The sequence below is a fragment of the Sarcophilus harrisii genome, chromosome 1 (assembly GCF_902635505.1).
Source record: "Sarcophilus harrisii chromosome 1, mSarHar1.11, whole genome shotgun sequence".
NCBI classification, from domain to species: Eukaryota; Metazoa; Chordata; class Mammalia; order Dasyuromorphia; family Dasyuridae; genus Sarcophilus; species Sarcophilus harrisii.
Genome location: NC_045426.1, coordinates 180,871,726 through 180,898,814, shown reverse-complemented (window position 1 = coordinate 180,898,814; position 27,089 = coordinate 180,871,726). Strand labels below are relative to the sequence as shown.

At 34.1% G+C, this 27,089-nt stretch overlaps 1 long non-coding RNA gene across 1 annotated transcript in view; it reads left to right on the top strand.

Moving 5' to 3' along the window:
• LOC116423413 overlaps positions 1-27,089 on the top strand; it is a 94,609-nt gene that overhangs the window by 19,521 nt on the left and 47,999 nt on the right. The gene's annotated exons all lie outside the window — the stretch shown is intronic.

Genomic DNA, 27,089 nt, shown 5'->3' with positions numbered 1-27,089 from the left:
ACATGGGTGCTTAATAAGTATAGCCCCTTGATAGTAGTGAGATCATAGTAGTGAGAACAACTTTGTGCTTAAGGGATAAGTGAATTTAAGAACTGGAGTGGTTGCAAACATGTCAACTAAAAGTATTGCTAAAGAAAAAGAAGATATCTGAACATTTAGATTTTGTGTTGGAAGCCTGGAAAAGAACCTAGGCTTTCTGTCTCCAAATTCAGGCATTTTCCACTATACTTGAATCATGGAATACAGAAGAGATGCCATAGTTTATTTCTAATATGTCCCATCCTAAAATCTGAAACATGAAAAATTAGAAATGAAGTTTTACTTGTTTTTATTTTATCTTAGAAACTCTATTATATCTATTTGGCAAATGTTCTTGCCACAAGTTAGTGCTAGCTTCAATATATGCCTAACTCTGTCTCAGATGCTTGCTAGCTGTGGAATTCTGGGAAAATCACTTAGCCTCTGTCTTAATTTCTTTATCTATAACTAAAGATAATATAGTAACTACTTCCCAGGATTGTTCTGAAATTTGCAAGGTTTAAGGTATTATACAAATACTATTGTTGTTGTTGTTGTTGTTATTATAGAGAGTAGCTTATTGCACTGTGTAAATAAAATAATAGGTATGATTATTTGCTTTTCTCAAACAGGAAGAGAGGAGAAATGGGAGTTGCAAATGTTTAACTATTGTAAATTCTGTAAAAAGTTCAAAATTCATTTTGAAAAAGGAACTCTGATATTTAAGGTTTTCTAAGTGAAAGATATCAAAAAAAATCAGCTCTGAGTTCTCTAGAATAATACATTCTACGGACAAAAACAAATAGCCTAAGGGGAAATGCAGTCTCATTCCTGTTCTACTTATAATGTGCATTCACTTTAACAGCTTATGATCATTGAATTCTGTATTTTGTTAGTTTTTTCGTTTGTTTTCAATTTCTTCCTTCAGTTTATTTATATGTAATTGGAACAAATGCAAGAGAGTCAAAAAAGGAAGCAGAGCAAGGCAATTATAGAGTGTTTTTGGTCTTGTTCTATATTCTGTTTCCATTTAAATGTAGAAAATGAATATGACTGATCATTTTATCTATACTTAATGATCTCCCCTTTTTTATGGATTCAATTATTACTGCAGCATAAATGACTAACAAATTTCTCTCTTCAGTTCTCATTCCTCTTTTGCACTCCAGTTCCACATCACCAACTAATGGTTGTGTTATCTCCCCATTGTGCCTCAGTTCCCTTTCAGTATCCTGCCTCAGTTTCCCTAATTGTCATGACTCAGTTTCCCTAAATTGTTCTGCTTCAATTCATTTATTGTTCTGCCTAAATCCCCCTGCTTGTAACACCTCCTCCTTCTGCTCATTAGGACTGTGGCCACTCTGAAATTCCAAAAGATATAACTCCAGATGTCTATCTCAGTTACCTAATTGGCATTGTCTACCTCTGTCTCTTCAGACTCTAGTTTAACTATCTCCTTTACTCCCAATTTGTAAGAATTTATGGTCTTACCCCCACCATGTCAGAACTAGATTGATGGTCCATTCTGTTCTCAGTACTCAGACTCCATCCCTGCCTCTGTATACCCCAGTGGCTCAGAGCCACGTGTATATATATTTCATGGGAACCTCACATTCTGCTGCTGGATGCCATGAGACATCACCCCTGGGGGCAACATACCCCCAGCATCTTCCTCTCAAATAAAATATTAAAAACTCTCTAATCTCTATCTTGCCTCAGTTTCTCTGGATGTCTAATAATTGCCTTGTTCAACATGCCTCAAATGGAACTTATCAAATTCTACCATAAACCTACTCTTTAGACAAAATTCCCTGATGTATGTACACACACATGCATGTATCCATACACTTATATGTATATGCACAAATACATGTGCTCACATGCAAATTTGTTTATACCTATGCACAAACTATGTACATACATATATGTAAACACAGGTACATGTATGTTCAGTGCATAAATATATAGACATACATGTATATATATGGGTATATGGTAAAAGCAATGCTTTTAGTTGAGTTGTTTGCAGCCACTCCAGTTTGAAATTTCATTTATTCCTTCAGTAAAAAGTTGATCTTGCCTCTGTCAAGGGAATATAGTTTTAAGTAATCATATGTGCTTTCCAGTTACTCTAGGATTCATTCTTGACTATTCCCCCTCCATATTCATACTAATTCTTGTCCACTCTGTTCCATCTCTCTCATACTCTTGCTCCTTTCTCTAGTCATCTTAGTTCATTATCCTTCTTATCTGATAATTGCCTTGCAATGCATTTTATAGCTTCTAATCTTTCACCTTTCCCATCCATCCTCCATACAGCTGCCAACATTATCTTTTGAAAGTACAGGGCTGATCATGGCAAAAACTAACTACTGAGTCTTTAGTAGATTCTTAGATGAAATATAAATTTCTTAGCATTTCATTTAAGTCTTTTCATAAGTCAACTCTAACATAACTTTCCAGATTTCTATACTACTCCCATTCACAAACTTGATATTCTAGTTACTGAATCACAAATTATTCTTTGAATTTGACACATCATCCATCCACATAAAGCATAAGGTGTCATTTATTGTTTTTGAAGGAAGTTTTCATGCCAGGAGTTCCCTACACTATTATACATGAACCAAAATAAAAACAAAACAGCAGCAACAAAAACAAATCGAAAATGCAATGTGAAATAAAATACAACTCCTTTTTTATTTATAGTTATCTAATTTTATCAAATTTTGCATGCTTTACTGCTGCCTAAATTGAATATTCTTGCCTTGTAGCCCAACAAAATTGCCATTACTAACTTCTTTTAAATGTGCCTGTTCTAGTTCTTTCTTGTGATTGTCAAGTCATTAAGAATTTAAATGTTTTCAATGCACCAGATACTATGCTGTCATATAAAAAGGGAAAATAAAGATAGTCTCTGCCCTCAAGGAATTTGAATTCTAACGGGGGTAGGAGGTGGGGGTGCTGGGGGGAGATAGGGAGACAAAAAAGAGAACTTAAAAATAAGATGGGCATGGGGGAAATACTCACTCAAGGTTGTGATGGCAAAGTCTGGATAATGAAGGATGAATGATCAGGACTTTTCCTCAAAAAGGTGATTCTAGGAAAAACTAATCAGTGGGAGGTGTCTTTAGGAACAGAAGAAAAAGGGCAGTTGAAACATGATGTTTTTTCTACACTTTATGTTTGGGAAGAGCATATATAAGGCACAATCTTTTCCATAAATGTTGGGTTTAAGATTGCTTAAAAAAGATTAGAGATGTCAAGGCATCCTTTTCTTTTTAATTGTGAAAATGTCATCAAGACAATTTAGCCCTTGATTATTGGATCTCATCCTTCCTGATTTTCCTTTTTTCCCCTTTTACACTCTAACTAAAAATGGGACCTCTCATTTCTCCTCAAATGTGCCTTGACTTTTTCTTGCTTTTATGTGAAATGCTTTTATCCTAAATCTCTACATTGGTAAATATATGCCAGCACCATAGATAGATGCCAAAATGTTGGTATACATTTACCACACACATCTCTTGAAAATCATACTATAATTTTCTGGAAATACTTACAATAATCAAATTAATAACAGCATTCCTGAAATGGTTATATCAATCAACTGCCCTATGATTCCATTCATTATTTCTATCCTTTGCCAGTTCAAAACATTCTTTCCTAGCACCCTGCCCTATAAATGTAGTCTTCCTTTATTAGATTATAAGCACTTTGGGTCAGAGAATGGAAGGACTGTTTTTCTATTTATATTTGTATATCCAATGCTGAACACAATGCCTGGAATATATTAAGCATTTAATCAATGCTTTTTCATTCATTTATTTAATTATTGCTTGACAAAGATGACAGTCCCAATTTTAATGATTTCATTCATTCAATTCCTACCATAATTCAAGGTCCTATTTAAATAATTTTTATCGTCTTCCCTGGGGAGTACAGATCTTTCATTTCTTTGAACTAATGTGGAACTTTGCTGTTGTTATACTTCTGCCTTGTACACAAAATTATTTGTGTACATATCTTACCTCCAATGCTGGACTACAGGGCAGGAATGATTTCTTTCTTTCTTTCTTTTTTTTTTTTTTTAGTAAACTTACAATCAAATCTTATCATTTCTGAACAATTTTAATATCTGTCATATATCTCTGCTTTGCTCACCATAGTTCAGACCCTCACCTATTATGTCTCCTAATTAGTCTCCCTGACTTGACTCTTCCTTCTACAATCTATCTCACAGTTGCCAAACTGATTTTCCTAAAGTACAGATTTGATCATATTATGCCCTATTCAGCAACCACTAGTGTTTCCTTATGACATCCAAACAAATACTAAATATTGAAATCTTCCTTTTTGTCACATAAATCCTTCAAAGACTAGCCCTGACTTTATTAAGTGTTACTCCCCTCTGCACTGCAGTTCAGTCATGAATGGCACTCCATCTCCCATTTCTGTCTTTTCCACTGGCTGTTCTGTCTGTGAAATGTACTCCCTCCTCACTGCTATCTCTCAGAATTCTTACTTCCCAAATGGACTCAATCCAAATCCCACTTACACATACACAGAAAAATACCTTGCATGTATTTTGCATCATTTTTCATGTATTTTATTTATATGTTGACATATATTATATTTATATATTTTATATTATACATTATATATTTATACATATACATTGTTTATATTATATAAGAGATAGAGAAGAAGTTGAAAGAAGGAAGAAGAAAGAAAAAGAAGAAAAGGAAGAAGGAAGAATAAAAAAGAAGGAAGAAGAAAAGAAAAAAGAAGAAAGCAAGAAAGCAAGCAACAAGAAAGAAAGAGAAAAAATGAAAGAAACTAACTTTTCAACTCGCTCCACTCTGCATTTGCTTCTCTAACTGGTTTTGACTCTACTGAAAAAGGGCCCCAGGTCTCTCCCTACTCTGTCTTACTTCTTTTTATGTATTCTCTTCTCCCTATCCTACCCCATTCCTATTAGATTATACTTGAGAACAAGAATTATCTTTTTTAAAAATTATATTCTTAGAACTTAACACGGTGCCTTGACATATTTGTTCAGTCATTAAATAACATTTGTCTCTTTATGACACTGTGGACCATAGTATGCCAATATTGTCCATGGGGTTTTCTTAGCAAAGATAGGAGAGTGGTTTGCTATTTCCTTTTCCAGTTGATTAAGGCAAGATTTGAACTCAGGTTTTCTTGGCTTCAAGTCATTCTATGAGCCACCAAACTGCCTCCAAGGCAAACATGTTAAGTGATTTGCTCAATGTCACACAGCTATTAAGTGACCGAATTCACATTTGAACTCAGATCTTCCTGACTCCAGATTCAACTCTATCCACCTAGCCATCTAACTGCTTTGTCTGGCAAATAATTAGCATTTTCTCAATATTTATTGGATTGGATTAACAATGTGTATATATACCTGTGTTATTTCCCAGATAGATTGTAAGCTCATTAAGAATATGGAATGTTTTCACTTTCACTTTTCTTTTCTTTTTGTGTATTTCCAGTGTCTAATATAGTGGCTGGCACATAGTAAGTTCTTGATAAATGTTTATCAATGCAAGGACTTATACAGTGTCTTGGTCATTGTAATCATTTGAATACAAAGTTATAGCTAAAAATTTTGGCAACCCAAAGAGGGCCAGATTGAGAACAAATTTGCCTAATGTGTGGTCACAGCAGGGAAAACCCATATGTCAGCTGGTGGTTTCCTTTTTTTTATGTATTATTCTTGTTAACTAGGTACTAAGCTCAGTTGTTTCTAAGCTCCAAAATGAGTTCAAATACTATAAACAGCAAATGTCTAGTTGCCCTGCCCTCCTCATGGCTCTGCTCAGATTTTTGTTGACTAGATAGTTGTCTTTTCCCCAAAATACCGTAATTCTGTGTCCTTGATTCATCAAGTAGATATGAATTTCACATTCATACAAGAAGGGAATTCAACAGCAGGCAACAATTTAAAATTGGGCATGAACTTCAGGCAGTAGGAGAACTGAAATCTTTTTTTTTTTCTTGGAATGGGGGTCACTGAGAGATGTGAATGTCTGATAACTAATCATTCACAGTCTGTGTACTCTTTTTAGTATACTATGATACCAAGAAAGGCCTTTTGGAAAGGATGGAATTGTGAATTTGAGAAATTGCTGCAGGGGTCAAGGTTTATTATAATTAATTATTCGATTCAATGTATTTGAGAAAAGAAGTTCTTAGCAGTTCATGTGTTTCTGGCAGGGTGGTAAAGCTTAGTGACAAATAGCAAGATCTTTTAAATAATCTTTTCAATGAAAAGAAGCCAACTTAAAAAAAAACCCCAGTAACTATGAAATACATGTTTTCTGTCTTTAGTGTTTAGAAATGAAAGCAGAGAAATATTTTGTGTTGCTACTGAGAGATGATCACACTGGTTTAGAGATGCACTGTCTTTGGAGAAAATTTGGTTACTCATCAGATGAAAAAAAGGGTCTATAATCCAAAAAAGGTTCATAGAAGAGAGGCAAAATTTGAAGATTGTTTTGATGTCACTTTTTATACTTTTTCTCATTTGTAGCCAAAGATAAGTCATCTCTTCTTTCATGAAAAGGATTTTTTATATGATTCTTAGAGCAGAACCAATTGGTATCTTGACTCACTTATATACATTTTCTGCCTTTATAGTTTTAATAGGATTATGTCCAGAATCAGGCAAAATTGTTGCTCACAACAACAAAAAAATGAAACCTGTCTTACCTCTCTGCTACCCTCAGGTTTGTATGGATATTGTTTGTAACAGTCTTCAGGCCTGAGGACTGAGGTCTTGGTACATTTTCAAAATGAAAAAAAGGGCTTGACCTCACTATTTTGGGCACAGTAAAAGAATGTCTTACATTCTCCACCTCCCCCAACACAACATTTAGAAAAATCTATCAGATGTAAGACAAGACAAGGAGAAAAAGAAATATAGCTAGCAGAATTACAGGAAGGTGGAGATACCAATTTTGTTGCACTTTGGACCAGGAATATTCAATTTAGGCAGCAGTCAAGGATGCAAAATTTGGGTTTGAAATTCATCCTGAATGATTCACTTTGACAACCACAAAGAGAAATATATATCTAGCTAATGCTTTACTAGTATTTTTAAACATGTCTCATTCCTTAGTTTAACACTATTTCATTTCCGTTTGGAAGATCTAAATTATCTCCTCCTTCCAGACAATTTGACATAAGACTAAATCAGTGCAATGTCTCCATTTCATCTGGGAGACACACAGAAGAATTTGATGAATGCAATGAAGTATATATTCTCTCTCTCTCTCTCTCTCTCTCTCTCTCTCTCTCTCTCTCTTTCTCTGTCTCTCTGTCTCTCTCTCTCTCTCTGTCTCTCTCTGTCTCCTCTCTTTGTCTCTCTCTCTCTCTGTCTCTCTCTTTGTCTTTCTCTCTGTCTCTCTCTCTCTGTCTCTGTCTCTCTCTGTCTCTGTCTCTCTCTGTCTCTCTCTCTCTCTCTCTCTCTCTCTCTCTCTCTCTCTCTCTTTCTCTCTCTCTCTCTGACTCTGTCTGTCTTTCTCTCCCTGTCTCTATCTCTCTTCTCTCTGACTGTTTGTCTCTCTGTCTTTAAAAAAAAGAAGTGAACCATGAGCGAGATTATGGAGCTCAATCTCCACTAACTGACACTAATTTCCTCAAGTTATTAAATCCTATTTTTTAAACAAATTACCTGAATCAATTTTTAGCAATTCAATCTTATTGTATAGATTTCTACTTTACTTAAGTAAAGCCAAAAAATGGCTTTACTTAAGCCATTTTTATTATTTATCTGTAAAGTGATCACCATGCATTTGTTGAAATTTCTCACTAATGAATGTTAGAAAATATTTCTCCACCATGATTCCAAATGACAGATAACTCTTTAAAATTATATGCAGTCCTGTTCCTCCAAAAATGAATAAACAAATGAGATTTTAAAGGTCTCATGATAAATAACTTTTATTTTGATTGTTAAAAGTGAGATGTCATGCTGCCGATTACCAATACCAGTGTCTTCCTTATGATCTATTAAGCTATTCAGCAATGTCAAACAAGTTGAAGTGTTTAAAGGACTGTCATGTGAAGGAGGGATTGGACTTGTTCTAACTAACTGAAGAGGAGTCAACCAGGAACAATGAATAGAAACTGCAAAGAGCCCAATTTAGTTTTAATGTTAGGAAAAACTTCCTAAGAATTAAGATATACAACAAAGTGTAATTGCTTGTCTTGAGAGGTGATGAGATGGCCCCTCATTCTTGAACATCTTCAAGCAGAAACTGGATGAACACTTGTCAGCTTTGTTAGATGAGACCTTCTTTTATGGATGAGTTGACACTGAGATTACTTTCAACTCACTAATTCTTTGATTCTATCACATTGAGATAGAAGTGATATACAGCTGGTGGCAAACTTCTGTTTCCTGAACATAATTTCTGTATCAATTGACAATTAACCATCTTGGGGTCTGGACTTTTTATCTCCTTGGGATGCAAAACTTTTGTTAAGGAAACTCCTTCCATCCATGCAGATCTGCATCTGTATTGTAACATATTTGAAAAATTTATCTTTGTAGAATGTTGCCTAGAAACTAAAAGGTTAAATGTCTTGTTCAGGATACTGCATTCAGGTATCAGAGGCAAGGCTTGAACCCAGATCTTCTTGAGTCAGAGGTCTGCCTATATACTTCTGGAATGTGCCTTTCTCTGAAAGGAACCAGTGGGAATTTTAAATGCAACCAGACATCAGGGAAAAAGCAGGAAAGTTGTGAGAGCGAAGCAAGAGGAAAGTATTCTGAAAATAGGCCTCCAAAATAAATTTTAAAAAATAAAATTTCTAGAATTGCTTAATTTATTTTATTTTCTAATACTCACTAGGAATTGCAAGATTTTAAAAAATAAAGTGTGATATATGTATACACATACAGAATTATAAATAAAGAGAAACTACATGGACAAAGGGGCTACTGGTTTTGTTTTTGGATTTTGGATTCAAAACTCTAATTCAATGGATGTTAATAGGGATACTACTATAAGAATTGAAGAAAAAACTGTAAGTTACAGGGATGCCCATCAATTGGGGAATGATTGCAGAAGTTATGATATGTGTTTGTGAAGGAATATTATTGTGCTCTAAGAAATGATGGATTCAAGGATTTCAGAAAAACATGGAAAGACTTACGTGAAATAATGAAGAACAAAATGAACAGAACCAAGAGAATATTTTTTACAGTAACAGCAATATCAAAACAACTGAGAGAATGCTGTTTTGACTATTACAAATATTCAAATTAAATATAAAGGACATCTGAAGAAAATCACTATCTGCATCCAGAGAAAGAATTGATAAATAGAAGTATGTATATAATAATTCTACATACACATACACTATATGTGTGTGTGTGTGTGTGTGTGTGTGTGTGTATACCCACTTATCCACCTATTTTTGATAGTTAGCCATCTCTGGGGGGGGGGGGGGGGGAAGGGAGAGGGAAGAAGAAAAAGAAATTTTGTTATATATTTAAACAGAATATCAAGTTGTACATAGCAAATTTTTATTTTCATGTACAATCATCTTTTTAATTATATTTCATGGAAATTCTTGTTTTGTCACATAAATTAAAAATTACAATAAAAAATAGAGGGCCAGTCTAGACAATTGTCCCACTCCACTTAAAAGTAATTGATAAACTGCTATGCTCTGATATTACTTGTAGTCATGTAGACACTTCCTGTTGGTTTGCTAGTTTGTGAACAAGGCTTGATCTACTCTGTGGAATCAATTATTCATAAACTTTAGACTAGGTGTGAAAAGTCCTTGATGGATTTGGACCGTCTTTGAAAGCCATTGGATGAACTGGAGTGATATTGCACTAGAATTCTGTTTGAATTGGTCAAAGGACTTGGGCATGCCCTGTAGGCTTGTATAAAACCTAAGATAATTGGAAAATAAGTGATTTGAATGAGTAACTAGCCAGGAGAGAGCCTTTAGCCAAATCCTTGAGAAAGAATAGGTTGGGGGAGGAGTGTGGGGAAGGAGGAAGAGACTTCCCTGATTTTTGTTTCAGTCTTGATTTTTCCCCTCTTTTCCAATCCCCTCTACCTGATCCTAACTTAACCAGAAGAGGACCTTGTAAAATTTGATGAACAGAAGAGTTGGACTTCTATTACTGTGCTACTCAGGACAGACTGCAATTGGAGTCAATGTCTATATTAGGAGTTAAGAGCAATCTCATCAAATTAAGTAAGAGTAAATTCAGAATTCCACCAGGAACCCAAAAGAAAGGCTTCCCTATGCCTATGGGGTAACTTCATAAGTATCTCTGCTCCAACAAAGGCTGGGAGGGAAAAAAATTTCTGAAAATCTGAAGCTATGGGTTATTCCTTTGCCATGTCATATTCTGTAAACCTGTGTATTCTTTCCTCTGGACTCTGTATGTACCAATGAAAGAGTGAACCACAGACTTTTGGGTTTTTTTGCTAATTATTTTTACTGTATCCCCTTAATAAATGCTTCTTTCTAAAAACTAAGTCCAATTAACTTACTGATATCAACTGATAACCATGGGGATGATGCATACTAGACCTGCAGAGTTCATGAGCCTTAGAAAACCATCCTAACATCCTCAGAGCTACCTTTAGCATCCTAATGGGTATAGCAGCTATACCTTGGGGACACAGCCTGCCAGTGGGAGTGGGAGTTGGCAAGATGGGTCCAGAGTATGTGCTATGTTATTTTGTGCTGAACAGTGTTAGATACTAGGAAGGATTCAAAGATGAAAAATGCAAAGTCCCTCAGGAAACATGATCTAGTAAGGGAGTTAAGAAAAAAAATTAAGATATGCATATAAGAAATTTATATAATTTATAAATAAATTTATAAAGTTATATGCATATAAGAAATTATGCAATGTCAAAGGAAGAGTAATTCACACCTAACTTGAGTGGAGGAGGTGCAGGAATCAGGGAAGACTTCAACAAAGAAGTGATTCTTTGAGCTAGACTTCAAGAGATGACTAGGAAGACTAGATTTAAATTCCACCAATAAATGGTGCGCAATAGCACTTAAAATTACATGTACATTTTACATCTTCTAATGGAAGGCATAAATTAAAATTTTAAGACAGAGTTTTGGGCAGTTAAAAAATTTGGGGCTGACTTTCACTGGTGAGAGTGGAGACACAGGCCAGCATTCAGTTAGTTTTGCAAAAAGATTAAAACCTTCTGGCTGTCCACCACATTTATTTCATTATTTATTTTTAAACAGATTCCTTCACTTGCCATCCCTCAGGCTGCAAAAAGAATAAAAGTCATTCATGAAAACCTTTCCTGATTTCCAACTCAGAAGCTGGAAGTTGAAGCAGCCAGTTGTGTTTCGCCTAAGGCAGTCAGCTAGCAATTTGGGCACTTAACCAGAAGATTGGCTTGGTTGGATTGCCCTTTGGTTGGGCTGCTACTCACAATAAACAGAATCAATTCATAACCTGAATCAATGAGCATGCTCTGAAATAATAGGAGGAAATGAAGAAATGACAGCCAGCACTTTTTTACACATACTAAATAAAAACAGTTTTTCTTAGACTGAAAACCTTTGTGGTTTGGGAATAATTTACCAAATTAACAAACAATTGCTAGCCAAATTGCCATATGCTAGATCATTTTATCAGTTATGCAAGAAAAGACTTGGGATACTAATACTAAGTTTAATGTTTAATAATATAATAATTATGATGTGTAGCCCAAATGGTATAAAATGCTTGAATTAAATAAAACAAAGAGAAGTGTGTATGAAATCTATTTAAAATGTACAGTGAATTTTAAAAAATAATTTACAAATATTGGACCTCCTTTTATATGGAAATGCACTTCTCTTGCTGATGTTTATGGTAATTCTCTCTACAACAGCATATACTGTACACGTATAATGGTAATTTTAGAGTAGAAACATATCAATCACAATTTGTACATATAATTTTGGAAGACATAGCATGCTGTACTGTGTCTCTAAGGAATGTGTTTGTTCTGCAAAGCAATGAAATGCAGTGCTACAATAAATGTTACTGAATAGAATGTCACTGTGTTCTGCCATCTACCACACATTGAAGTTTGACTAGTATAATTCTGACACCATTGAACCATTTGGTGTAATAGGACCATATTGCAAAGGCTTCTTTTGCTTCAGAAGAACCAGTTTCTCAGTATCCTAGGATAATAGTCTTCCTAACCATGTCCAAATTTATCTTTGTGTCATGTCAGACCAAACTGTTCTGTTTGTACATGCTTTATTCTGAACTATGGATTTGATACACATCGAAGCTTCATTATAATACCGTCATCAGGGTCCATGCCATGGAACTAAATGTCTGGGGCAGATGGAAGGGAATTAGGTCTGTAGTATAAGATTCTCTAATGAACTAAAATCTCTTGGATAAGAATCTAAGACTGACCTGTGACATTACTTTTCACTTAATGGCAGAAACTCTTAGAGTGAATTTCTAGAATATAAATTTCCTATGTCAATGGATAAGAAGTTTTGAATTGTACAATTGGTTAGTCTCCTAGTGTTTAGAGGTAAAAAAAAAAAAAAGTGAGATAAGATTCAGATAAAGTGGTATGAGAGAACTGAGGAAAAACATTGGGTATTTTTCCCCTTAGGATATAAGTTCAGACTCTCTAAGTTCACTGAAAAAAATCTTTATTACAATTCTATTATCAGACAGAATTATATGGATGACATATACCGCATCCTGTTCCCACATCACTTTGATCTTGGCTGAAAGTTTTCATTCCATATTATTTGAAGATTGTAATTAGGTAACATTAGTTATAAACTTTCTAAAATTTTTATGAATCAATGTTATATTTAGGCAAGTATAAGTAATAGTTTAAGCTATGATAATGGTCCAGTTCTATTATTGTTAGTTGGTTGGGTTACCCAGGCTATTCTGCAGTCGATTAAGGATTTATCATCTATCAGTTCATGAAGAACAATAGATTTCTGAAGTATAATTCTTGTTAGACATTTGGCAAATGTTGGATGTTTACATCTCTATCACTCTAGCTACTACTTCAATCATCTACATTGAATAATCTACTATGATCACCCTGCTATTGTTGAATCATTTCAGTCCCGTACAACACTTTGTGAGCCTATTTGGAGTTATATCAGCAAAGATACTGAAGTGATTTACCATTTCCTTCTCCAGATCATTTTACAAGAACCAAATAGAATTAAATGACTTCCCCAGAGTTACAGTGAGTTAAGGGTTTAAGGAGGGTTTTGAACTCATAAAGATGCATTCTCTTGACTCCATGCTCAGCACTCTATCCACTGCACCACCTAGTTGCTCCTGAAGAAACTGAGGCACAGACATTAAGTGTCTTGACCAGGGATGCAGACCTAATGTATGTGCAAGACAGGATTGAAATTCAGGTTTTTCCAACTATATGTTCTGACTTCTATTCACTATACTACCTTGCTGCCCAGTCTTGCTCTATATATAATGTGTGTGTGTGTGTGTGTGTGTGTGTGTGTGTGTGTGTATATATATATATATATATATACACACACACATATATATATATAATATTATAATATATAAAGAATATATAGAAAAACCCTGTTTATTGAACTCTTGAATGGACTAATACAGAAAAAAGAAAGAAGAATCAAAAGAATAGTTTTATACACTGACTACAATAAAATCTATAAAGGAAAGTAATGGCAAAACTTATCAGAATTCAGGTTATTGTAATGACTGATCTTGATACCAAAAGAACTATAATAATAAAATAATTTTCTTCTCTCTCAGAAAGAGGTGGTAGAAGACTGGTACAGAATACTATCTGTTGGTTTGTTTTGTTTAGATGTTTTTCTCTGTCACAATGCAACATTCTACAGAGAAGACAAGGTTACTTGGAAGTACTGTACCAATAATGTTTAACAAAACATAAAAAAGACAGAGAGATAATCAGACAGATAAACTGCCCATTCCCTTCTCATATCTTTACCCAGTATATATAAATTATTCTCATATAGTTTTTGTAGAGATAGTAAAATACACATATGATTCCACAGTTATTGCTATTTTCTTTCTTTTTAGAAATAACATTAAAAAAGATATATTACTACTATCTTTGCCATTGTACCCTAAAGACCACTGAGGCGATTTGAAATTGAAATCTCTAAGTATTGTTTCACTTTATTAGAATGTGGGCTCTTTGAGAATAAGGATTGTGTTACTTTTCTAGTTGTATCCCAGCATTTAGCAACAGTGTTTTGTAGATAGCAAGCACTTAATAAATGCCTAATCTTTCCTTCATTTTTTTTTTTTTTTTTTTTTTTTTTTTTTTTTTTTTTTTTTTTTTTTTTTTTTTTTTTTTTTTTTTTTTTTTTTGCTTTTTGCTGAGGCCAGATTTGAATTCAGGTCCTCCTGACTTAAGGGCTGGTGCTCTATCCACTGTGCCACCTAATTGTCCTTCATATATAATAAAGACCAAAGATTTTCCCAACCTTAAATATCACTCCCATGCTAAAACCTCAATTCTCTCAAGACTATCTCATGGCTAAAAGATAATCCCTTTCTGTATGAACATTAAAGTCTAATCCAATTTATTTTTATCTTTTAAAAAATCATTTATTTTTCTTAACACAGCACACTGGAGATTGTGATCATAAAATCTAAACATGATTACCCTACTCCATTAATAGATAAAAGGATTTATTATAGAAGTGTTTACAGATCTTTTCTTTTTTGTCTGTTGAATGACTTCCTTATAGTTTCCACCTTAAATGCTCTTGGAATGATTCAACTTAGGTAGGTCTCTTGTCAAGCTTTCTATTAGCTTAGCCTTTTTTATTAGACATCACTCTCATAATCTTCCACTCTATAAAAAATATATTCTCAAACAATATTGTACTAGTCTACTATAGTTTCACAGTTTGGAAAAGAGATTAGGTATTTACCAAGATAAATTCTAAGATCTTTTGGCCTTCTCATTTTGATACCACCTATATTGATTCAAATTTCTTTAGAAAACTTTCCTAATCTGTACCAATGGCAGTTTTATGACGTTTCAGAATAGCTTTGATCCTTCAATTTTTGTAGAGGGCCAGGAGGTAAGAATCCATTCCAGGTTTTGAATCTTACAGTAACTTAGCTTACCAAAACTCCCTTTTCTCATTTTAATAGCAGAGAAATACTAGTTAATATGTGATTAGAAATTTAGAGTCTGAAGCAAAATGTAAAACTTTATACAATGGATCAAAGGCTTAACTTTGATTTTAGGACAGGAAAAGCTAACAATGGAGACTAAAGGCATTTGGGAGAAAGGTACTTGAGGACATTAGTGTGATAAGTTTATTCTAATGTGTATCTCAATTATTTATATTTCTGTATAACTAACCAATTAGTACTTAATCATTTATATCTCAATAGATCTTGTTTGTCAGGAAAAAAAAAAACTATAGGAACTTCAAAGAGTGTACTTTGTATTAAGTCTATAAGCATTTGAAATATATAGTTTCTCTGATCAATAATCTTTGAAGAGTTCATATTCAAAACTCTCTCCACCAGGTCCCTGTATCTCCATCCCCTTTATTTCACTATAAGAGCTGGACTCCAACAGCTTTTTATTCCTGAATTGTATTTTCCAATTAATTTTTTTTTGCTATATTTTCCTATCCCTAGTTTTTTATTGATATCACCAAGAGTTAGAGTACATGTATATTTGTATATTTTATTCAGAGGCTCTTACCAAATTCCCCATAGAATTTCTCCACTCTATCATCTTCTGGAATGTGGATGATGTTAGTGAATATGCTGTAATTAGGACCACAATTGTTGTGGACTTTGAGCTGATTCTCTTCCCAACTATTAATGCTCTAAGTGGGAAATCCTTGTCTAAGAAGCAGAGAATTAACACATCAGAGCAAATGAATCATATCAATCATGGCACTCTCATCATAAATGAACCAAAAGAAAAGAATAATGAGGTAAAATGGGAGGATGGTTCACAGATTTCTCTTAAAGAGGCAAAGGTAGTTTTATTTTATCTCCAAAAGCAACAGGAAACACCTTCAGGGAATGTGTGACCTTCTCATAGTTGTAGTTTTCTTAATAAATATTTTTACTCACACACACACACATACATAATTCCTAATTTGAAATAAATATGTGACAATAAAGTAATGTGGAATAGACAGTTGAGCAACCCATGTTGAAATAAAATATATATCTAGAGATAGATCATCGAGATATTGAGGTGGGACTATAGAATATAATCTGGAATGAAACTTCAAAATCAACTAGACCCAATTCCTTCATTTATACATAAGAAAAAGAAAGCTCAGAGAAGGGAAAAGATTGACCCAAAAATGCAAAGTAGTTGAGTATATAATGAGAATTTCAATCTAAATCTATTAAATCTTAAGCTGATGTGGTTGAGAGGCAAGAAATCATAATTTATCAATTAATAAGCAGTTGCTAAACACCTACTATACTGACCACTGAAGCAGGCACTAGGGATTCAAGGACAAAAATGAAGCACTTTTTTTGCCTTCGGAGAGTTTATTTTCTATCAGGGAAAGTCATATGCACAATAAATGTGTATGCATACATATATACAATATACTGAATCTAAACATATATAAATTCATACAAAATAAATACAAGGCAATTGGGGAGGGGAACACACTATCAGCTAGAAAGGCTTTAGCTAAAAGATGGTGCTTAAAAGATGGTGAAAATTGATGGTTAAGGAAACCAGAGATAAAAAGCTGTAGGGAGGAAGGAGTGCATTCCAGACATGGTGAACAGCTGATGCAAAAGGATTTATACTGGAAACAGAGTGGTGAAGAACAAGAAGTCTGTACTACAGAGTATGGGAAAGGGAATAACTTATAATGAGGCTGGAAAGGTAGGTTAGGCACCAGGTTGTGAAAGCCTTTAAAAGATAATGAGATTTCATCCTAAATGTAATAGGGAGCCACAGGGGTTTATTGAGTAGGACAGTGATATAGTCAAATCTGTGCTTTAGAAAAATAATTTTGCCATTGGTCCTTCAATGTGCTTTAAGAAAATTATTTTGCTATTAGTCACTCAATTCTTCCTTTCTACCTCTCATAACAATATTTATCTCCCCAGTGCCATTCAGTAAGCTTAAATCTTAAAAGAAAACAACACACCCAAATTCAGACAACTTGGGAGTTTTTATACAGATAGGAATCATCTGATTAATTTTCCTCTGTTACATAAAGATGACAAAATATTAAGAGGGTAATCAATTGTCTGGAGATGTTATACTCTCAGGACACTATGAAAATAATCTAAAGCCAAATACTAGATAGAGCTGTAACAATTATTCTTTTCATTGTGGTCTATTAGCAAAAATATTACTGTATCTGATTGGAGTTGTATTTGTATATTACTTTATGATACTTAGATGACAGGAAACATAAAAAATATAAAGAAATTGCAACTTCTCTGAATTAAAAGAAAAGAAGTACTATAGCACTGAAGTTCCTACCTAGGGGAAGAGAATATTATTACTGAACACAAAGCTCTTTTGCACTGTAAGCCCATGGTAGTGGAGGAGCATTAAATGAAGTCATTTTCTAGAGCAGAGTTTGATTATTTCTGGAGTGAAGTTATAACTGAAAAGACTATTATTATCACTTACATGATTGGAGCTTATGCAACAGTTCATTGTTAACAGCAAGTACAGAGAGTAGCACATTCAGAGTTCATTACAAGGAGGGTTATTTTCCATTATGGAAATTCATATTGACTTTGTGGTAGAGTTGGAACCAAATTGAAACCAAAGCTAGTTCAGGCATGACTTCCATCATAAACAGGACCAGAGGTTTGAATACAAATACTTTCTTGTTTTCCATAGCTCAGAGAAATCAGAGCTTTAAACTTTGATGAATTCTATAACTGAGGCAGTATTCTCAAGGAAGAAAGAACACATTTAGTCAAAGTCTTACTTTCCAAATGCAGGGTTCAAATTTTGGATCTCTTATATTTTGTTTGGTATTCTGATTTATATTAGTTGGGACTTCCTCTTCTCCCCCCCCCCCCTTTATTTTGACAGATTGATGTTTTTATTGGTATAACTACTTCTTCCACCAGTGTAAATTCCCATATCTTCTCATCATGTCCTATTTAGTTATTCATTCCTTCATGGGCTTACATAAATTCTCCAAAGAAAGTCCATCCAACACACCAGAGGCCTTCCTCATACACTATTTTTTATTTCTCAGGAATATGAGTGCACACTCAAAATTTCTATCCATTGCCTCTTGGGGACAATTAGGTGTTGGAGTGGATAGGACACTACTTCTGGCTTTACAAAGATCATAGAGGGCTTCAGACACTTACTAACTGTGGGCAAATCACTTAACTGCTGTTTGCCTCAGTGTCCCATCTTTAAAATGAGGATAATAATAGCATCTACCTCATAGGGTTATTGTGAGGATCAAATTAGATAATATTTAGAAATCATTTAGCATAGTGCCTGGCACGGAGTAGGTGCTTAGTAATTGTTTTCTTTCTTCCTTTTCATTCTCACTATATGATCAGTTTCTTTTTTTTTTTCCAGTCATACATGTTCTCAATACCATATTTTACATTTTTTTTCATGGAAGTTATTACTGGTATCAAGCCAAAAGATATCTTTTAAAAAACATGTCTTTCAATTTGCCTTCTGAGTAAATTACTGTGATCCATAGCTATTTAAAAACACTGAGAGAACATTGGTATTGAAAAGATAAGCTTCTATAGCAACAAGCAGTTTGAGATTTAAAAGCATGTCATAATGTGGTCAGTTTTTTTCTTTCTATTTAACTCGGAGCTCAGTTCATTATTCATCTACAGTACTTATCTAAGATAGACTTGAATTATTGAACTATCAGACAGCTTTTTGAAATTACATATCTTAGCTTGAGATTTAAGAATTTTTTCATCCACATTGTTTTTACTGTATAAACAATGAGATCAACATCTTTTTCATTATTCTGAATTCTATACAATATTCTGGTGCTCAATACAACTTGTATAAAGTTATATGCAAATAGCAGCATTTGAAAACATCACAACATATGTAAAATCTTTTTTTATTGCTATGTATCAAATAATATTTTCCATAATACTTGATGAATGTGTTTCATTGTTGTATAACTACATCACTTACTATCAGTATTCAGTTTATCAAGAACCAATATTATCTCCAAAGTCAATCTATTATAGGTTGTACAATTTTAATGTGTTCATGGAAGCCACCTCTGATACTTAAAAAATATGTATTTGATAGAATTTGATAGATCTTATCTCTACCATATACCTCACTTATATAATCACAAAGATGTGGTCAAGTGGAGAAATCGTCGATAAAAACTCATGTTTTTATTTTTTACCAAAGACATCTTTGATGAAAACATAGACATTCTCAAAGGTTTAATGAAAAGAAAGTTACTGATTTCTTCTTGGCAGCCTTGCTTTCTGTGTGTGTGGTAGGAAGGGGAAAGGACAAGGAAATAAAACAACATAATTATGGTCTTTTCCATTTTAAATATTTTGAAAGTGTCTAAGTGCCTTTAGAACTGTCTCTTCCTGTACAGATTTCTTTTCTTATTTTTAGTTAAATCCATTTATTTATTCCAAATTCTTTTCCTCAAACATCATTGTCATTTGAAACATAGTAGTTCTATTTTCTCAAAGCAAACAACTCAGATTTTTTATTTTATATTATTATTATTATTTGCTGAGACAACTGGGGTTAAATGATTTGCCTAGAGTCAGACAGTTAGGAAGTATTAAGTGTTAAGTGTCTGAGGTCATATTTGAACTCAGGTCCTCCTGACTTCAGGGCAGGTGCTCTATCTACTGCATTACCTAGCTGCCCCCTCAGATCTTTATAAAAATACTGGATAGTTTATTCTATTTTACATCTTTTTGTTTCTTGCTTTCTACAGTTAGTTCTGTGAATTAATATTTTCCCATTGTCTTATATCCTATACATCATCTTCAATATTTTTAAAATAAATTTGTACTTTAAAGTTCTATTGACTCTGATTGTCATGCCCTTGCATTTCACAAGAGAGATCAAGTATTCCCTGGAAGATCTAGGTTCTAGTCAGTTTCAGTGTTGTCATTGTAGCAATTGTTTGTTTTGCTTAATATTCTCATTTGGTTCTATTTTTTCATTCTTTATAATCGATTTTGTTATTTCTTAGTTTCTTATAGCTTCACTGAATTCCCCTTGCTCAGTTCTAATTTTCAAAGCGTTATTTTCATCTTTGAGACTTCATATCTCCTTTTCTAGTTGGGTAACTTTTTTTTTTTTAATAAACTTGTTTTTCTTGAATAGTTTATTATTATTATCTTTATTATCATTTAGGTTTTCCTCAATGGATCTCATTTGATTTTTAAATTCTTTTTTGAGTTCTTCTATAAATTCTTTCTGAGCAGGGAATCACTGTTATTCTTTGGGGTAGAAGCTTTTTTTACTTCAATGTCGTCCTCAGAAGATGAACCCTGGTCTCTGTTCCCATGGTAAATTTCTATGGTGAGGTTCTTTCTTCTTTTTTGATTCTTTTTTTTTTTAATTTTAATAGCCTTTTATTTACAGGTTATATGTATGGGTAACTTTACAGCATTGACAATTGCCAAATCTCTTGTTCCAATTTTTCCCTTCCTTCCCCCCACCCCCTCCCTCAGATGGCAGGATGACCAGTAGATGTTAAATATATTAAAATATAATTTAGATACACAATAAGTATACATGACCAAGCCGTTATTTTGCTGTACAAAAAGAATAGGACTCTGAAATATTGTACAATTAGCCTGTGAAGGAAATAAAAAATGCAGGTGGGCAAAAATATAGGGATTGGTAATTCAATGTAATGGTTTTTGGTCATCTCCCAGAGTTCTTTTGCTGGGCGTAGCTGGTTCAGTTCATTATTGCTCCATTGGAAATGATTTGGTTCATCTCATTGCTGAGGATGGCCAGGTCCATCAGAATTGGTTATCATATAGTATTGTTGTCAAAGTATATAATGATCTCCTGGCCCTGCTCGTTTCACTCAGCATCAGTTCGTGTAAGTCTCTCCAGGCCTTTCTGAAATCATTCTGTTGGTCATTTTTTACAGAACAATAATATTCCATAATATTCATATACCACAATTTACCCAACCATTCTCCAATTGATGGACATCCACTCAGTTTCCAGTTTCTAGCCACTACAAAGAGACCTGCCACAAACATTCGTGCACATACAGGTCCCTTTCCCTTCTTTATAATCTCTTTGGGATATAAGCCCAGTAGTAACACTGCTGGATCAAAGGGTATATATACACAGTTTGATAACTTTTTGAGCATAGTTTCAAATTGCTCTCTAGAATGGTTGGATGTATTCACAATTCCACCAACGATATATTAGTGTCCCTGTTTTCCCACATTCCCTCCAACATTCCGCATTATCTTTCCCTGTCATTCTAGCCAATCTGACAGGTGTGTAGTGGTATCTCAGAGTTGTCTTAATTTGCATTTCTCTGATTAATAATGACTTGGAGCATCTTTTCATATGGCTAAAAATAGTTTCAATTTCTTCATCTGAGAATTGTCTGTTCATATCCTTTGACCATTTATCAATTAGAGAATGGCTTGATTCATTTTTTTTTTTAAAGAGAGGTATTAGTGTAAGCACCTTTAATCCTGGGGTGGGGGGAATAATGCCTCAAGTTTTCCTTCAACTTTCCCTTCTGACCAGGTACCCCAAACAAGAATTCTTCCCTCCAGCAAGTGCCCACAGCCAGCAGCATCCCTGCCCTGATACTTCTGCACTCGTGGTTCAGTTCCTTCTTTGCCCAGGGCCACATCTTTGCAGCATAGCTTTGCCTGGCAGTCTTAATCAGTCAAGGTTCCTTCTATATTCTGGGATTCAAATCCCAACACCACAAACAATCCAGAAGGTGAAAGTTTCTGTAGTTCCTACTGAGGATCCAAGCACACCCAACTAGCCCAAGGGATCCCCACTTGATATTTTTGCAGAGCTAGCCTGGAGCTGTTTGCACTTCACAAGAGTTAATCCCCTGCCCAAAATCTTTCTTCAGATTTTTTGTGGAGGACCTTAGTTCTGCCCCAAGTCTTCTTGACTTTCACTAGTCTGTGTCTGCCCTGAGGCACAAATTTGTTCTACTTGTGAGAGAAATCTGGAAAACTTGAAATTTACCAATCTGCTCTGCCATTTCCCCCAGAATCCTCCCCTTAATATCTTCTTTTTAAAAAAAAATTAATGTCTTTTTTTCTTTCATTTTTATGAGTATTAAATTTGTATAAAAGTTTGATTTGGAATTGCTACAACCCAATGTGATTTTACCACCTCATTTTTCTTTTATCCTTTCTTCTCATGTGATATTTTGCTCTAAATATTAATAATGATTCATTTTTACATAGTGCTTTAAGGTTTACATACCACTTTACGTATATTATCTCATTGGATTTGGTCTGCACAACAACCCTATGAATTAGGTACTTTCATTAGTCCTAATAACATATGAAGAAGTAGAGTATGAGTGAGGATAGACTTGCCAGTGTCTTATAACTAGCTGGTATCAATTTATGGATTTGAACTCAGATCTTTCTGATTTCAGATTCAGAACTTTATCCACTTTATCTTTAGATGACCTAATTGTACACTGATGGATGATTCTAATATGTCTGATACAGTGATAATAGTAATTACCTATCAAGATAGGATTTTCCTTTTTATAATATCATTTCATGATCATTGTAGGTAGCACTTGAACAATGAACATTACCAAATGTGGTAGGCACTGAATGTAAAATGTCAATTTAGATATATTTGTGAACTTCCAGCAATGTCTCTTTTTAAAATTATTATTTCAATTAACAACTTTGTTTTTTTCTTCCTTACATTTCTTCCCTCCATCAATGAAAAAAATAAAATTTTAACAATCATAATTTATCAAAACAAAGCCCCAAATTTCCTTTATCCAATATGTATGTATCATATCCTCTCTTTAATACATCTCCCATAATCTTTGTTAAGATGTGGGTAGTATTCTCCATCATCAGTCCTTTGGTATTAGAATTGGTAGGGTTTTTTTTTTTTAATTTATTAACTATCAGACAGAGCAGCAACTGTACAATTAATGTTCATAAATTATAAAATATTTAGTAGCTTCAATATGAAAGTGGTCATAGGAGAGATGCTTCCAAAACTTATATTGGAAAATATGATTTGTCTTTAGTAAAGTTAATAATTCAATTTGTGTATAATACACAGTGACTACTAAACTGGAATATTCTGATAAATAAGGCAATCATCAGGCTAGAGGATAAACCTTTTCACAGGGAAAGAGCAATATTGTCTAAGACATTGGTCTTGAAATTTTTAAAAATTGCATACCAAAGACTTTTTTCCACATATGCTCCTAATATGCATATATTTGTTGTTGTTGTTATTCACTTGTTATACAAAAGTGTCCAGTTCTTTATGAATCCATTTGGAATTTTCTTGACAAAAATTGTGGAGTAGTTTGCTATTTCTTTCTCCAGCTCATTTTGTAAATGAGGAAACTACATAAATAGGATTAAGGGACTTGCATGTCTATAAGTGTCTGAGACTGGATTTGAACTCAGGAAGAAGGATCTTGATTTTAATCCTAGCATCCTATCCACTACACTATCTAGCTAATCCTCCATTTACTTATTGGCAAATTATAGTAATATTTTACTATACTAATAATTATCTAAGACAGAAAATAGAAATTAGATAAGGATAATATACAGATAAAACAATATTTGTCAAAAACAAAGGCTCTAATAGTTTTACAGGAAAGCAAATTTTATGGCCTGATGTGAACTAAGATAAGAAAGATAAAACAGATAATAAAGGAGAGACTTGAGAAAGGAGGATTATTGAAATAGTCCTGGCAAGAAATGATGAGACCATTAATTAGGGCAATAGTTGAGTGGATAGAAAGAAATGAGGAGACAGTGAGAGATGCTGAAGTAGGAATGACAAAAATCGACAATTGTTTAGATTTATGGGAGGGGGGTGATGAGTGGAGAATGATGACAGGTTTGTGAATCCTCAACAGAAACGGGGAAATTTTGAAGAAGGGTGGGTTGGGAGATGAGTAGAAATAATATAATGTAATCTGAGGTAGAAATAATAATATATAAATTGTTATTCACTATCCATATCATCCCATCAAAATGAAAGGAATATGGGGAAATTCATTTATCAGTCTGTACCCTGTAGTACAGAGCTTGCTCTTTGAGCTATGTTGGATGTGGCCATGAGGTGATCTGAAAGAATCATAGAATGGATATGCTGCTTATGTGTATGGAAATTTCCCGATGGTATCCATGTAAGCTATAACTGTGGATGCCTAGATAGTGATTAGCTACAATAGTCCTAAAGGGTCCAAGCAAAGAGGTACAAAGTAAAGAGAAAAGGTAGCATGGAAGAATATAGGGGAAACAAGGATTGATAGTTATATTGGAGACAAGCCCCACAAGATACTTTCATCAGGGAAGGTCAGATGCAACCCAGGTTCCTACTTCCTAATTTGTAGAAATTCTAACCCTTAGATACAGGCTTGGACCCTTCAGCAAGACGAGGACCCATTTGGAGATCACTGCTTTGTCATAATCCAAAATAAATATACTCCCCAAAAAACTGTAGTCAAGAATTTGAAACTCCAAAAACATCATTACATAAATAGCCATCAGAAGTTCTGTGAGAGATTTAAGCAGGATATTTTCATAGAATCAGGAGGAAAAAATGCTATTAGGTCTGTCTGATACAATCTTCCTTGATACTATGTCTTGCCCTGACTCATTGATGTGGTCAAAATAAAATGGGGTGGAGGATTTGGCAACTTATATGATGTATTGTGTGTTCCCTCTTGCCTTTTATGTTCTATAAAGTTGAAAAGAGGAAAAAGCAGGGAAAAAGAGAGGAGTAGAAGGGAAGAAGGTGGTGGTAAAAGTAGAAAAGAAGGCACACTTTAGCTTTGCCTCTACTTTTAAAAGAGGGAAATGATACCAAAAACAGACATATATTGATTTCCTGAAAACTAACAAAAATGAGCATCTGGGCCATGGACCTGGGAGAAAGAAATAAGGAAGGAGAGCAGGCAGAAGGAGCAAGAAAAAGGGAAAATGCAAATACAACAAGGTAGATGGCATGCTAGGTATGAAGAAGTTGGGCAGGAGTCTCAGAAAAGGGTGCTACTGCACTGGTAGCCTTCCATCATTACTCTGCCTAGAGCTTGGCAATGTCTCTCCCTCTCATAAGGAACAAAGTAGACGTGGAAAGAAATCTTGCGGAGGCCTGACAAAATGGCATTGTTCTAAATTCTGTTTTAAACATTGCTCTAAACATTCTGCTAGTCTTCTGGGTTTGAATTTCTGCCAAAAGAACATGGGAGAACAATCTTTCTCCTATTGCACTTACTTCCTGATGTGCTTCATCCAATCTTACCACTTTAAGGGGAAAAGGAATTTACAAGCTATTTTTCCTCCCAAAATGTTACCCATATTCTCATCATCCCTTTTCCTTTCAAGACTCACTCCAATCTGGCTCACTTATCTTGATTATTCCCTTTGAAACACTTGCTCTACTCTCAGCAAACATGCTTTTTCTCTTGATATTTTTATTCAATATTCTTTCCAACTTATTTCTTTGACTGAGATCTTGATCTCCCTAAGAATATCATATCCTTTGTAATATTCTTCACATATGATTCCTACTAAGGATGCTCATTCTTAATCATAGGGCCAGAAAAAGGGGTGGGGTATATTTCTTGCACCTCACTGCTACTGCCAAAGCAATCCTTTCATTGACCAATAGGAATTCCTGAAAGAATTTCTCATTCCTCGACCAATCCTTTTATTCCTTCAGTCCATCATTTTTCAGTAACCTTTCCTGGCATATCGTTGCACAGTGATCTAGCCATTCAGCAAAATTGTTTGGAACTATGTCTAAAAAGTTACTAACACTCTTCAAACTAGAGATATCACTACTATGCCTATACCTGAACTTTATAGAAATAGAAGAAATTGCTATCACTTATACAGTACTTTATGGTTTGCAAAGTACTTTACAAATATTAACTTATTTTATCCTCACAACAACCCTAGGAGGTAAGTGCAATTATTATTACTATTTTATAGATGAAGAAACTGAGGCAGCCAATAAGTGACTTTTCTAGGATCACAAAGCTAGTAAATAACTGAGGTAGAATTTGGACTCAAGTATAATTGAATTCAATTCTTTAGGTCCTGTATTCATTGTATCACCTATCTGCTTCTAGGCGAAGACAGAGGAAAACATAAACAAAAACATTATAGGAACTCATAAAAAGCATAAAAAGTGGTATAGGAAAACATATCTAGTGTTTAAAAAAGGTATGCTGCTCATGTCCTGAGAATGAAGGTTAAACGAATGTAGTATGTTGATGTGGTATCCATAACATAGTAAATAACCTAAAGTAAGACTCCCAGTTCATTGGATTGGTTCCTCATGGAAAAATCTGTAAAAGAGTATGGACAAGATTCACATATTATAAGAAGGTATCAATGAGTTCATTATTAAGAGCTAAAAAGTCAAATTCACAAATATATGATGGAGGAACTAGGTTTAAGGTTCAATTTTGTCTTACCCCAACAATTCTTTCCAGCCTAATTGGCTTTCTCTATTTTCTTCACATTCAATCCACCATTTTCTATTTCCATGACTTTGCACTGATCATTCCCCTTGCCTGACATACCCACCTTTCTCAATTTCACCTCACAGAATCCTTTCCACCTTCAAGACCAAGCTCAAGGACCATCTTTAGCAAGAAATCTTCCCTAAGTCTTCCAAATGATATGATTTCTCCTCAAATTATCTTGTATTTAAGTATTTTATATTTCTTTGAATTTTTTAATTTATTTATATTTATTCTATATGTGTTCTTATTATCTCCACCCTTAAAAAAGTTAACCCTTTGTGAATAAGGATTATTGCATCTATTTATTTGTGTGCTGA